The sequence below is a fragment of the Plecotus auritus genome (assembly GCF_963455305.1).
Source record: "Plecotus auritus genome assembly, chromosome: 9".
Taxonomy (NCBI): domain Eukaryota; kingdom Metazoa; phylum Chordata; class Mammalia; order Chiroptera; family Vespertilionidae; genus Plecotus; species Plecotus auritus.
This window is the reverse complement of record NC_137783.1, coordinates 32,331,166-32,345,320: the sequence shown is the minus strand read 5'-3', so window position 1 is coordinate 32,345,320 and position 14,155 is coordinate 32,331,166. Positions and strand designations below refer to the sequence as shown.

Genomic DNA, 14,155 nt, shown 5'->3' with positions numbered 1-14,155 from the left:
GCATTAAAATAAAGTGCGTTATTCTCAAGACCCTGATATTGTTTCTAACATTGTTTATTCGATATGGAACACTTAGATTTTTCACACTGCTACAAAGAGTCAAAATATCCAGTTATCAGAAGTAAACATATGCCTAACTGTGAAGAACAAATCTTAGTTATGAACAAATTTTGAATCAAATGATCTGTTCAACTATTGCTGGTGATGTCAGCCCAAAGGGAAAATTCAACCACACTTCTCAAAATGGAAACAAACACACACATGGAAAAAGACTGTAATCGGTATGACCCTCCTTGCACACAGTCTGTTCCTTTAGGGCAGGGGTCGGCAAACTGCAGCTCGCAAGCCGCGGTTTGCCGCTCTGTTCACTAATGAGTTTGCCGACCACTGCTTTAGGGGCCAGTGATTGGGATTAGGGCAAAATAAGTGCTTATGAGTGTGCCTTTACTTAAAATTTCATTCAACCTTATGCTCTATTTTTGCTACTACACTCTATTGAAACATAAACATATTTTGTGGAAACAATAATTTATTTGAAATAATATCAGTGTTGTTGTTTTTAAAGTAAAGAATGGGTATAGTATAGCATCGGTTGACAAACTATAGCCCATGGGAAAAGTGGCCTGTTCATATGGCTGGTAAACTAAAAATAGTTTTTATATTTTTAAAGGTTTGTTAATAAAATGTAAACAAATAAAAGTGAAATAATGTAACAAAAAAGTAATAAAGAATAGCATTGAGATACCATAAGTAGCCTAAAATTTTACTGATTTTGTATAGAAAAAAAAATTGATGACATTGCAGCATAACATGAGTGTCCTTCAAAGAAAAAAAATTAAAAACCCACAAAAGTATCATCTATTATGTTTAAATAAAGTATAAAGACATCTCTGAAAAAGAAAATAGCCCTGGCCAGTGGTGATCAGTGGTTAGAGCATTGGCCTGTACACTGGAGGGTTGCAAGTTCAATTCTGGTCAACAGCATGCACCTGTGTTGAGGGTCTGATCCCAGCCCTGGGTCAAGGTATGTGTGGGTGCCAACAAATTGATGTGTCTCTGCCACATTGATGCTTCTTTCTCGCTCCTCTTTTTCTCTCCCCCTATCCTATCCCTTCCACTCTCTGAAAAAAATCAATGGGAAAAAAAATAACCTCAAACCTCTCGTGAGGATTAAAGATTTTTTTAAATAAAAAAGAAAAGATATAAGGCATATATTCATAGCCCTACGATCTAGCATTAATTTAGTATATTAAATTGAATTAGGGGATTATTTATTTAAACTGTGTAAAAATACTTTGTTATAAGAAATGGGTCCACCCTAGCTGGTTTGGCTCAGTGGATAGAGCATCGGCCTGCGGACTGAAGGGTCCCAGGTTCAATTCCAGTCAAGGGCATGTACCTTGTTTGCGGGTACATCCCCAGTAGGGGGTGTGCAGGAGGCAGCTGATCGATGTTTCTCTCTCATCGATGTTTCTAACTCTCTATCCCTCTTCCTTCCTCTCTGTAAAAAATCAATAAAATATATATATTTTTAAAAGTTTAAAAAAAAGTTAAAAAAAAAAAGAAATGGGTCTTACCTTCGCTAGTTAAAAACAAATGCAACATTAGTAATCAAGAGATCATATGTGTATATAAATATTTGGGGATTGTCAATAAATATTTGTTAAATGAAATAATAGGGACTAACTTATCCTTTTTTATACTCCATGAAGCAGGGAAAGAAGGGGGAGATTTGTGTTTGGGGTAGGGAAGCAGAGGTTAAATGAGATAACATGTAAGATGTACAACTCAGTGGCTGAAATGAAAAACAAAGGTGCTTAAACTATGCAGCTCTTGCAAACAGCCGAAGAGTGTAAAGCAGCTCAGACACAAATAGCAGGAGAAAAGAGAAAATGCTGAGAAACAGACTAAGAAGTTGTATGTTGGCACCTCTGGTTACCTGAGGAAAAAATCATAAATATTACTAATAAAGCTACTTGAGTATAAGCCTAAGACTGCCTTAGTCAGCTTGGAATGTGCATTTTACTTTTGTCTTTATTCTTCTCATTATTTATAGTTTCAAGAGCTATAGAATTTAAGCTGTACGCCTCAAGGAATTATTATTTTTAGTCCTGAAGAAAAATGTCTGCTGCTTTGATCTTACTACAGAATTGATCCATTTCCAGAACAGTTTGAATGAAATGCAAGCTTTCCTATAATAGCCTGCCATTCTGCATTACCAGGTCCTGTCTTAGGTGCTAATTTGTTTCTCTTGCATCCTTCAAATGTTCTAAACGTTTCTTCCTTCCTCCCTTCTTTCCTTCCTCCCTCCTTCCCTTCCTTCCTTCCATTCATGAATATTTCTTGTAAAATAGTATATATTTTTCCCTGAAGATGATAATAGAATTTTATGATTCAAGAAAGGTTTGTAGCTGGAGCAGTTACAAATTGGCCCTGTACCATAGAATTTGCTGTGTCGTTTATATTATGGGGATCACTTTGAATATGTTACTTGAAGATTTTCCCTTTTGCCACTGAAGAAGCACTTTTTTTTAAGCATTCTGGTTCTTTAATGTGTTACTGAATAGATTAACACTGCAGTACCAAAAGATGACAATTTTGCCTCTAATTTTATATGTTACTTATTCTATTTAGTAGGTTACCCTAATTTTGATAAATGTGAGAAATGAAAGTCATTTATTTCCCTCTTCATTTTCAGTTCATGAAGTGGAAAGTACATTTTCTCATCTTTCTTTGCACTAGATTTCAGGTGGCTCTTTCATCATTAGCATTATATCAAAAGAATAACGTCACTGTGAGTATACATAAGAAAGGTGACATACATTGAACACTGATTAGTTACCTAGAGCCAAAGTATAATTTCTATTTTGTATGAAGGATAGATAGACAGATAGACAGAAAGGAGAGAGAGATATGTGTCTTACAATTCCAAGCATCTGCTCATTGCAAAAATTAAATCAAATTTGTAGTATACATTTTTCTCCTTTAAAGCAGATACGCTATTATGTTTTAAGTTTCCAAAAACAATTTTGGTGCCCTTGACACTAAGAGATGCACATTATCTAGGGATGATTTTTCATCTTTAGGATTATAAAGCTGAACAACATGAGGAAAACATATATTTTATGTATTTTCTATTCATATGTGTACCTTCCTCTTTCCAAAGTATAGCAGAGCCCCATGTAAATCTTTTGTAGACTACAGTGTGTTTATAGGAATAAAGGCAGGAAAGTATCAGGGAGGTTATGGAAAGGAGAACCCTAGGTCTGATACATTTAAAACAGTCATCTCCTAAATCATCTATTCTTTGACCCTTGCTTTCTTAAGAAGGAAGTAAACATGATTTTTAAAATGTGCAATTTTGCCCCAGAACAGCTGTAGGCTATAACTCAAATGCATGTTTTAATAGAGTTAGACTTCACTTCTGTCTCTGATTTACACTTTAACAAGAAGTAGGGCACCTAGGAAATGGGTGAAAATAATCTTATTTTTCTCTTAGAGAGGACTAGTAGCTTAGAAAACTTGATATGGCTGGAAATATAGCCACATTCTCAAGTTCTTTTGAACTTCAAGATGAAATAGCCTTTGCTGACAGTATAGAGCATGAAGCAGATGTGCTGTAGCTGGTGGGACAGGTGGACACAAGTAACAATTTGTGGTTTGTATTCAGCCTGGAGGCACAGGTTCACACTCAAGGAGAATGGCTTTCTAGTGGCACATCCTGCCCCAGTTGTCATCAACACTTGGATAAAGATGTTTACAGCCTTCCATCACCACATGTACCAAGCCTCTTTGTACCTGTATTCATGTTTTGTTTTTAATTCTCTAATTAAAAGTTCAGCCCAGGCAGTGTGGCTCTGTGGTTGAGCACCAGCCTATGAACCAGGAGGTCACAGTTCCATTCCTGGTCAGGATACATGCACGGGTTGAGGGCTCAATCCCCAATGGGGGGCGTGCAGGAGCCAGCCAATTATTGATTCTCTCTCACTGATGTTTCTATCTCTCCTCTCCCTCTCCCTTCCTCTCTGTTCTTATCTAAACTATTTCCTCCATTTGCATACTAGATCATTGCTTCTCAAGCCCCTGTAATGCAGGATGCATTTAAATGAATTACTAGAAATATAAAAGACAAGGAATAAAAGCCCATTTTTTACCATTAGATTCAACAGATATAAAATCATTCTGTCAAATTATATTAAAGTTTTCTGATCTTCTCTAAATTTTACTCTAGATAAATCAATATTTTATATCATTATGGTTGATAATGGCCACTTTGCAGAGTGGACCACACTGCTCCATGGACCATACTTTGAGTAGCACTCGGGATTCCTAGGTAGTTTGCAAGGCCCAGTGCAAAATGAAAACACAGCACCTTTTAAGTGTGGGTCCTTTCCACCAATTCTAGGTTCCGTCCACTCTGGCCTGCTCAAGAACATTGCTCCAGAATCACCGATTTACTTTCTGTATCATGAGCTTTCTTACTGTGTGATCATTTCCATTAGCATGAAAATCTTCGTGGTATCTCCCAATTAAAATACAAAGCAACAACAATGAAAAGAAAGAAAAAAAAAAAGGCTCTTCATTCATAAACCACTCTTGCAACTTACCCATTTCTCTGCTTTCCTTCATTGTGGAAACCACTCAGATATGTTATCCGTTTTTTCCTGAAGAAAGTTTTGCTGATTTTTTTCTCCTATTGTCTATTGACCTTACTATAATCAAGATTACAATCACATCAAACAATTGACATGGCTCCTTTTATGGTCTCAAGTCCTATTCCATTGTCAAATCAATTCCTCATCTTACTCTATTCATCAGTAAGAATTGATAATTCATTCCTTATCTAAAACTTATTTTGTCGACTTCCAGAACACCACATGTCCAGGTATTTTCCTCCATCCTTTCTGGCTATAGTATCTCTTAAAAGCTGAAATGTCCTAAGGCTTAAATTTCTAATCTTCATTTCCTATTTACAATCACTCCTAAGATTATTTCATCTTGTTTAATGGTTTCAAATTGTTATGTGCTCACAAGTTCTAATTCATATATCCAGTTTAGCTCACTGCCCTAACACTCCAGTCCCACCTCCAAGTGTAATAGCAATATTTACTTTGGGATATTAAATAACCACTGTCTTAGGTTCTTAGGTTAAGTTTCCAAAGAAGCAGACTTTGAGATAAAAATTCAATTGCAGGATGTTTATTAGGGAGTCTTTTTGGAATAAAGTTCTTTGGAAAGGAGAGGAAGGAAGCAGGATTAGGTTTAGGGAAAAGTTGAGCTTCAATGCAATCCAAATAAAGGCTTCAGTTGAGTCCCTAGAAAGCTCTAGGGCTGAGAGAGCCCTTTAGAGTTAGTTAGAAGGTTGGTAGAAGGAGGTAGGCCCTTTATATACCCGGACCCATGAGTCAGATGCAGGTTGCCCCAGAAAGCAGTTTGAATTTTTTAAGGTAGGCATTCTCTGAATAAGACCAGAAGTTGAAACCCCTCAGCAGTCAACATTTTCAAAATATAGGGGAATAATTTATTCGTTCCTTGAAGGGAGGATTGGCAGCCAAATCATAGTATTATCATAGCATCTCAAAATTAATGTGTCTCATACTCAACTCCTAGTACTTCTGGCCCTCCTTCATTTTCATGTATTCAGTAAGTTATGACTTAATTTTTCCAAATTCTGAGTCCAAAGACCTTCAAATCACCTCTGACCTTTCTCTTTCTTCACTGCTCCCCTCTCATTTCCAATCAATTAACAAATCTGGTTGGTCCCAAAATATATCCAAAATTTCACCATTTTTTACCACTCACACTGCTTTTATCCTGTTCCTCACCAACATCAATTTGTGGCTATATTACTGGACTTTACTCTCATCCCACCATGACACAACATCCTTTTATTGACACAACAGACAGATGTTTAAAAATTAACTAAGATCACTTCTTTCTGAAACTCTTCCAGTGGCCTCCCCAAAACACCCAGAACAAAAGCAAATGTCTGATACCTACCTGACTTCATCTCCCACTTCTCATCCTATATCCTCTCAGGCTTTCTATTCCAGTCTCATAGGACACTGCTTTGCACATGGGGCCATGCCGGGCTTGGGACCCTTTCACTTGCTGTTTTCACTGCCTCAAATACTCCTTTCCAAGACATTCACAGGGCTTATGTCTTGTCTTCCCTTCCCATAGGTTTCTCCTTAGCAAAATGGTCCTTCCTCATCACCTTATATATTAAAAGATAATAATAGAATGTCTCAAAATACATATCCACTTTACTTTTACCCTATGTGCACTCTGTTTATTTATTCTGTGTGATCTTATCACTATGCCAAACATTGTATTAGTTTCACAATGACAGACACTTTGTTTTATTCACTATTGTATCTTCAGCAACAAAAATACTTGGAATATACCATGCAATCAATAAAGATTTATTAAAAATTCAATGGATCTGACTTCAAGAAAGGCTAGAACTAAGATTTCAAACAGGGTCATCAGTCTCAGGCATGTTCCCCCTCTCTCTATTGATTAGCTCTGTATGGACTTTTTCTGTCACACAGCTACTATAATTAGGACATAAAGATGCTAAGAACCATCTTGTTCCTGATTAAATCTGAAATGAAGACTTGAGGTCATGCAGCCTCAAGATGAGGTAAAAGGGAATGGATGCGTAGAAAGTTTTCTGAAAGACAATATACTCAAGTGATGAAATGTATTGTAGCAAAATAAAAACATAACTTACCTTAAACTGCTTGCATATATTTAGAAGTAGAAAGACATATTTAAAGAAGATGTATTTTAGCATTTTCTTCTGATATGTTTTGCTGTTCCAAGAATTGTATGCTTTTATAAAGGATTTATTGCTTTGTATTTCTAAACTGATATGTAGGGGTAGGGGTGGGGAATGCAGAATTACCTAGCTAAGACGTTGTGGTGCCAAAACTGAGAAACCCTGGCTTAGCAGAACATAGTCACCAGAACAATAAGGTAAACTATAAGATATCTATCTTTAATGAACTTTTATGAGGGATTGTAGGAATAATAAAGAGATATTTTGGAGATAATGGCAAAAGACAATTCAAAATGATCTTCATTTCCTAGTTAGTGCCATTTCTAATCTTTCCTAATTTCTATCAAGTCTTTCCTTAAAGCCCTATAGAATTCTTTCCAATTTTCTAGATGATAGTTAACTAATATACCTGTGTATGTGAGGTTGTTTTTTTTTTTATCAAATTTTTTGGAAGTGGTGGAGACCTACTTTCATCAAACTCCTTCTTGTAACAGATCTTGAAACAAAAATGTATAGCTATAGCAGAAAATAAATTTTTTTATTTACTTCAATGTCAGAAGACTATGTATGACCCAAAGAAAAGTTTATAATTTCTAAACCTGCTTGGTAGAAAGTTTTTGTTGTTTCTTGTTTACTTTTATTGACCTAAATTAAGTCATTCTGCTCTTTCTAAAAGTTAAATAAAAGAGGACTAATTTGAAATATGGGCTTGAATGTGGAGTACATGTTTGGGCAATTTTTTGATAGCTACTAGAATTTTAATAACCGTAATCAGTATTTCCTTTAGTAATTTGGCAATAAACCTCAGAGTTTACTGCATTCCTTAGAGCTATTTATTGCTTCACATACTGGCAGCTAGTGTTGTTTAAAGCTTAACTATGCAAATGCAGTTATTTCTGTGAGAATTTGATAAGTAGAAAGAAACAAAAACAGTGTTACTGAAGTGTACTCAACAAACTAATAGGTGTCATTTGTCTAGGAAAACAATAGGATCCCAGTTGATGTTGAGGCGTGCCTATGGTGATTCTACACTTACCTACCAAGAATTGGTTGATTTGGAGCTAAGAAAAAAATGTAGTTTAGATTTAAACATAAGCAAAAAATATATGCATTGAAATAATTACTGAAAAACACTGAAGAATTCAATGTCCTGTATTTCAGTTTTGAATACATATTATTTTACTTGGGTTCCCCAAATCCCATAACAGTTTTAAAAAGAAAATAAAGGTGAGTCGGGTGTTTTTTTCTGAGCAGGATGCAAGGGTGATTTCTTTCCTGGGTTCTTGCCAGATGGATTCGAAGAATGAGGCCACAGACAAAAGGTGGTAGATGAAAAGGGTAGAAATTTATTGGAAACAAATACAGACTCCCACGTAGGGTGGGGGGTCCTAAAGGGGGTAACCCATTAAGCCCCTTTTTCTAAGGTTTATAAAGGCTGCAGTTCTTTGTCTCTTGATAGTCCCTTCTGATTGGTCACCATAGCAACTTCAAAGCTCAAACCCCACGTGGTGCACCCCTTCTCTCTCCCCCTTCAGCGGTAGAATTCTAACTGGTTTGGCTCAGTGGATAGAGCATCGGCCTGCAGACTGAGGGGTCCCAGGTTCGATTCCGGTCAAGGGCATGTACCTTGGTTGTGGGCACATCCCCAGTAGGAGGTATGCAGGAGGCAGCTGATTGATGTTTCTAACTCTCTATCCCTCTCCCTTCCTCTCTGTAAAAAAATCAATAAAATATATTTTTTTAAAAAAAAAGAATTCTCTATCTCCTGTGAAAATCTGTTTTCCTATTTCTCCCATTTGTCGGCATTTCTCTATCCTCTGTGAAAGTTTGTTTCCTTTTTCTCCCCATACCCTGTGGCTTTTCTCCATCTTCTGTGAATGGATGTCTTCCTCTCCCCTTATCTGTGGAACCTTTTTTTTTTTTTTCCTCTGTGAATGTATGCATTTTGGCAGCTCCAAGCACACACCTATGCAGTCCTCCCCCATGGACCCTCTTTATTTCTAAAACTCTCTAAACCTGCCTATTTTATCCCTAAAACTCCTTTCAAAGGGAAAAGTCTTCATTTCATGAACTCCACTCACACTTGCCTCACTCACACAAAAGAAAAAAATGTTTTAAAGCTTCAGATTAGGAAAATATGTTTCAAAGATAGAGGCAAAATTACCTAGCCATAAAAGTTAACTCAGCTTTGCAACAGTTATCCCCTCCCACCTACCCTGAAATAGTAGCTCATTTTGATGCTGATAAACAAATGGTTACTTAGAAAGAGCAGCAAAAGGTGATTGCCATTACATTTCTATTTTTAAGTTATCTTTCTTGTTGAAAGTATTACAGATGTCCCCTTTTCCCCCCATTCACCCCTTCTACTCTGTTCCCACCCCCTCCACAGGCCTTCACCATCCTATTGTCTATGTCCATGGGTTATGCATATATGCATACAAATTATTTGGTTAATCTCTTCCTGCCCTCTCCCTCCTCCCCCCTACACACATACTCTTCCCTCTGTGCTTCCAAATTCTGGGTCTATTTTGTTCATTAGATTCCACATATAAGTGATATCCTGTGATACTTATCTTGTTATGACTGGCTTATTTTGCTTAGCATAATTTAACCAGCTTGTGCTGTGTGATTTTAAATTACAAGTGACCTTTGTGACATAACAAGAAAAATGCAATGATTACTGCCAAAAATGCCAAACTGAAATGACCCAGATATTTATATATTTTCCCCTTGTTTAGTTTTATTCTTCCTATCAATATGCATATTTTTATAAGTGCAATCATGTTTTTCACATTATATTATTTCCTTTTTATGCAGCTTCTGTATTTCCCATTTTGCTTCACTTCCGTTCCCTATCTCCTTTCCCCCAACTAACTCCCCACTCCTTCTTCATTATATAATCCATGTTAACTGTGTTAAATGGTATGTGCCTTTTGATATATTTTTTTAAATTTTTGGTCATATATAATTATATAAGGCATCTATGTGTGTATGTATATGTTTACATATTTATACAAACTACACACAATACATATATAAGTGTTTTGCCATTGTCATAAATTTACATAGATTTATTGTGTTACTTTTTCTTTCAAAATATTATGAAACTTACTGGAAAAATGTAAGATTAGTAGAAAAACACTTGAGAATAAGTTACCAGCATAATGTCCCATCACCACCACACACTTCTATTACTAACGCCTATAAAAAGCGTGATTTTCTCTATATAAGCACAATACAACCATTAAAATCAGGAAGTAACTCTGATAACCCTTTGACTCCATCCAGCTCTTGCCAGTTGCCTAATAATGTCCTTTATAGCAAAATGATCAATCATATGTGACCTTTTTGTCATGCCTCTTTTAGTCACCTCAATCAGAAACAATCTTTCATTGAGGCTTTTGAAGATTGCAAGTCGTTTATTTTGTACAATTTCCCTTAATTTGGGTTCTTTGAGGCTTCTCCCCGACTACATTTAAGTTTTGAATATTTTTGTAAGACTATCAATGGTATGAACTATTTCATCATGGATTAGATGTCATTCTATTTCATATCATACATGGAGGCACTGAGACATAATTAGGTATAGTGACTTGCCAAAAAAATAATAATAAACCAAAACTAACATAGCTAATAAGTAAAACATTGTTTCCCTAATTATTTTTTATTCCAAAGCACAAGATCTTAGCTATCAACTTAAATTAATTCCTTAAATAATACTTTTCATTTGAATAGAATTCTGGATTGTTCTATTGCCTCATCTGATCCTACATCAACGATATAGAATATAAAATTTAAGTGTGATTTACCCCATTCTACAGTTGAAATGTACCTTTAGTGACAAACTACAGTTCATGTGGTTAAAAGTGAAATAATTAGAAGTAGGCCTTCAATCTTATGATTACTAGCTCAGGGTTATTTTTACAATTGTATACTTAATCAAAGTATACTAATATTATTTAATCTTTCTCAGTATTTATGTCACAAACTATTGTGATTTTCTCAAAATCAGGGACTGTGTTGCATAACTTAAAACATTTCTAATGCCCAGCATTAAATATTTGGTTTTTAATAGTTGCCCCATACTTTTTTTTTTTTTTTGCTTGAACTGAAAATTCTCTGAGTAGGATTTCTTAAGTGAGATTCTCTATATATATATCAAAAGATGGTACTGTGATATAAGAGGCTTAATGGAGAATTGTACTCTGATTCCAGTGCTTACTGTATCCTATCTTTTTATAATAGTGGGGATTTTTTTGTCTTTTCCTCTCAGTACCCTTAGTCCATTAACCCTTTGTTCAGTTTTTCTGATGCTATTAACTCCCTTATTTGAAAATCTGGTTTTAATGTGCTGATATCTGGGAAGACTAACTTGTTGGAATACACTCTGATGCAGGGCTTGAGAAACCCTTGAACTACCGTGCAAGAATTTAAGTGTAGACTTTCAAGGTCACTGGATCTTCATTGGTCTGAAAAACAAAAAAGCACTTTATAAGATGAACAAGAGTCATCTTATAGAAAGATATGTTGAGCTTTAACTATGTTAAGGATTTATCTATTCAGGTTATTACCAAATGTTGAATGTTGTGAACTGACCAGAACCAAACATCTTTCCACAATAATTAGATTATCTTTGGTAACAATTAGGAACCACCAAAAGGTAGTGGAAAAAGTGGGCTAGTGTTTTATGTCACAACCTTGTTACTGCCTAGAAAAGTATGAGTCCGGCCAAATATCACACAATAAGCAGATATATTAACAATATTTTCATTTTATGTGCTGGACAATATCTTATATTTAAGTTCAAAATTCACAGTATTTTATTTTATTTTATTTTTTAATTTCTTTATTGATTAAGGTATTACATATGTGTCCTTATTCCCCCATTACCCCCCACCTCCCATTCATGCCCCCAATACCCTGTTGTCTGTGTCCATTGATCTCTCCCCCTTACCCCTCACCTTCCCCTACCTTCCCTGAGGTTTGATGTTCTCATTGATGTTTCTCTGTCTCTGGATCTATTTTTGTTCATCAGTTTATGTTGTTCATTATATTCCACAAATGAGTGAGATCATGTGATATTTATCTTTCTCTACCTGGCTTATTTCACTTAGCATAATGCTCTCCATCTCCATCCATGCTGTTGCAAATGGTAAGAACTCCTTCTTTTTTACCGCAGTGTAGTATTCCATTGTGTAGATGTACCAGTTTTTTAATCCACTCATCTGCTGATGGGCACTTAGGCTGTTTCCAAATCTTATCTATGGTGAATTGTGCTGCTTTGAACATAGGGGTGCATATATCCTTTCTGATTGGTGTTTCTAGTTTCTTGGGATATATTCCTAGAAGTGGGATCACTGGGTCAAATGGGAGTTCCATTTTTAGTTTTTTGAGGAAACTCCATACTGTTCTCCACAGTGGCTGCACCAGTCTGCATTCCCACCAGCAGTGCATGAGGGTTCATTTTTCTCCGCATCCTCGCCAGCACTTGTCATTTGTTGATTTGTTGATAATAGCCATTCTGACAGGTTTGAGATGGTACCGCATTGTTGTTTTGATTTGCATCTCTCTGATGATTAGTGACTTTGAGCAGGTTTTCATATGTCTCTTGGCCTTCTGTCTTCTTTCGAAAAGTATCTATTTAGATCAGTTGCCCATTTTTTGATTGAGTTGTTTATCTTCTTTTTGTTAAGCTGCATGAGTTCCCTGTAAATGTTGGAGATTAAACCCTTATCGTTGATATCATTTGCAAATATGTTCTCCCATGCAGTGGGCTTTCTTGTTGTTTTATTGATGGTCTCCTTTGCTGTGCAAAAGCTTTTTATTTTCATGTAGTCCCATTTGTTTATTTTCTCTTTAGTTTCCATTGCCCTAGGAGCAGTATCAGTGAAGAAATTGCTTCGGCATATGTCAGAGATTTTGCTGCCTGTGGATTCCTCTAGTATTTTTATGGTTTCTCATCGTATGTTTAAGTCCTTGAACCATTTTGAGTTTATTTTTGTGTATGGTGTAAGTTGGTGGTCTAGTTTCATTTTTTTGCATGTATCTGTCCAATTTTCCCAACACCATTTATTAGAGACTGTCTTGACTCCATTGTATGTTCATGCCTCCTTTGTCAAATATTAATTGAGCATAGTGGTTTGGGTCGATTTCTGCGTGCTCTATTCTATTCCATTGATCTATATGTCTGTTCTTGTGCCAGTACCAGGCTGTTTTGAGGACAGTGGCTTTGTAATATAGCTTGAAATCTGGTATTGAGATCCCACCTACTTTGTTCTTCTTTCTCAGGATTGCTGTAGCTAATCGGGGTCTTTTTTTATTCAAGATGAATTTTTGGAGAGTTCTTTCGAGGTCTGTGAAATATGCCATTGGAATTTTAATGGGAAGTGCATTAAATCTATAGATTGCTTTGGGTAGTATGGACATTTTAATGATGTTGATTCTACCAACCCATGAACGTGATGTGTTCTTCCATCTGTTTACATCTTCCTCTATCTCTTTTTTCAGTGTCCTGTAGTTTTCCGCATATAGGTCTTTTACCTCCTTAGTTAAGTTTATTCCTAGGTATCTTAATTTTTTTGGTGCAATGGCAAATGGGATTGCTTTTTTAGTCTCTCTTTATGTAAGTTCACTATTGTTGTATAGAAATGCCATAAATATTTGGCGTTAATTTTGTATTCTGCTACATTGCCAAATTCATTTATTAAGTCTATTAGTTTTTTGATGGAGTCTTTCAGGTTTTTTATGTACAATATCATGTCATCTGCAAATAAGGACAGCTTTACTTCTTTTTTTTTCCAATTTGGATGCCTTTTATTTCTTCTTCTTGTCTGATAGCTGTGGCTAGCACTTCCAGTACTATGTCAAACAGGAGTGGTGAGAGTGGGCATGCCTATCTTGTTCCTGTTCTTAGGGGAAATGGTTTTAGTTTTTGCCCATTGAGTATGATTTTGGCTGTGGGTTTGTAATATATGGCTTTTATTATGTTGACGTTTGATACTTCTATTCCCACCTTGTTGAGAGTTTTTATGAAGAAAGGGTGTTGGATTTTGTCAAATGCTTTTTCTGCATCAATTGATATGACTATGATATTTTTATCTCTCAATTTGTTTATGTGATGTATCATGTTTATTGATTTGCGGATATTGTACCATCCTTGCATTCCTGGGATAAATCCTACTTGTTCATGGTGTATGATCTTTCTGATGTACTGCTGGATCCGATTTGCTAGAATTTTGTTGAGGATTTTGGCATCTATGTTCATGAGGGATATTGGCCTATAATTCTCTTTCATTGTGTTGTCTTTATCTGGTTTTGGTATTAGGGTGATGCTGGCTTCATAGAATGAGCTTGGAAGTGTTCCTTTCTCTT

The 14,155-nt window shown here is 35.8% G+C and overlaps 1 protein-coding gene across 1 annotated transcript in view; it reads left to right on the top strand.

Annotated features, from left to right (window-relative positions):
• PCDH15 (protocadherin related 15) overlaps positions 1-14,155 on the top strand; it is a gene marked incomplete at its 3' end in the record, with an annotated part of 1,266,261 nt that overhangs the window by 997,419 nt on the left and 254,687 nt on the right. The window lies entirely within an intron of this gene.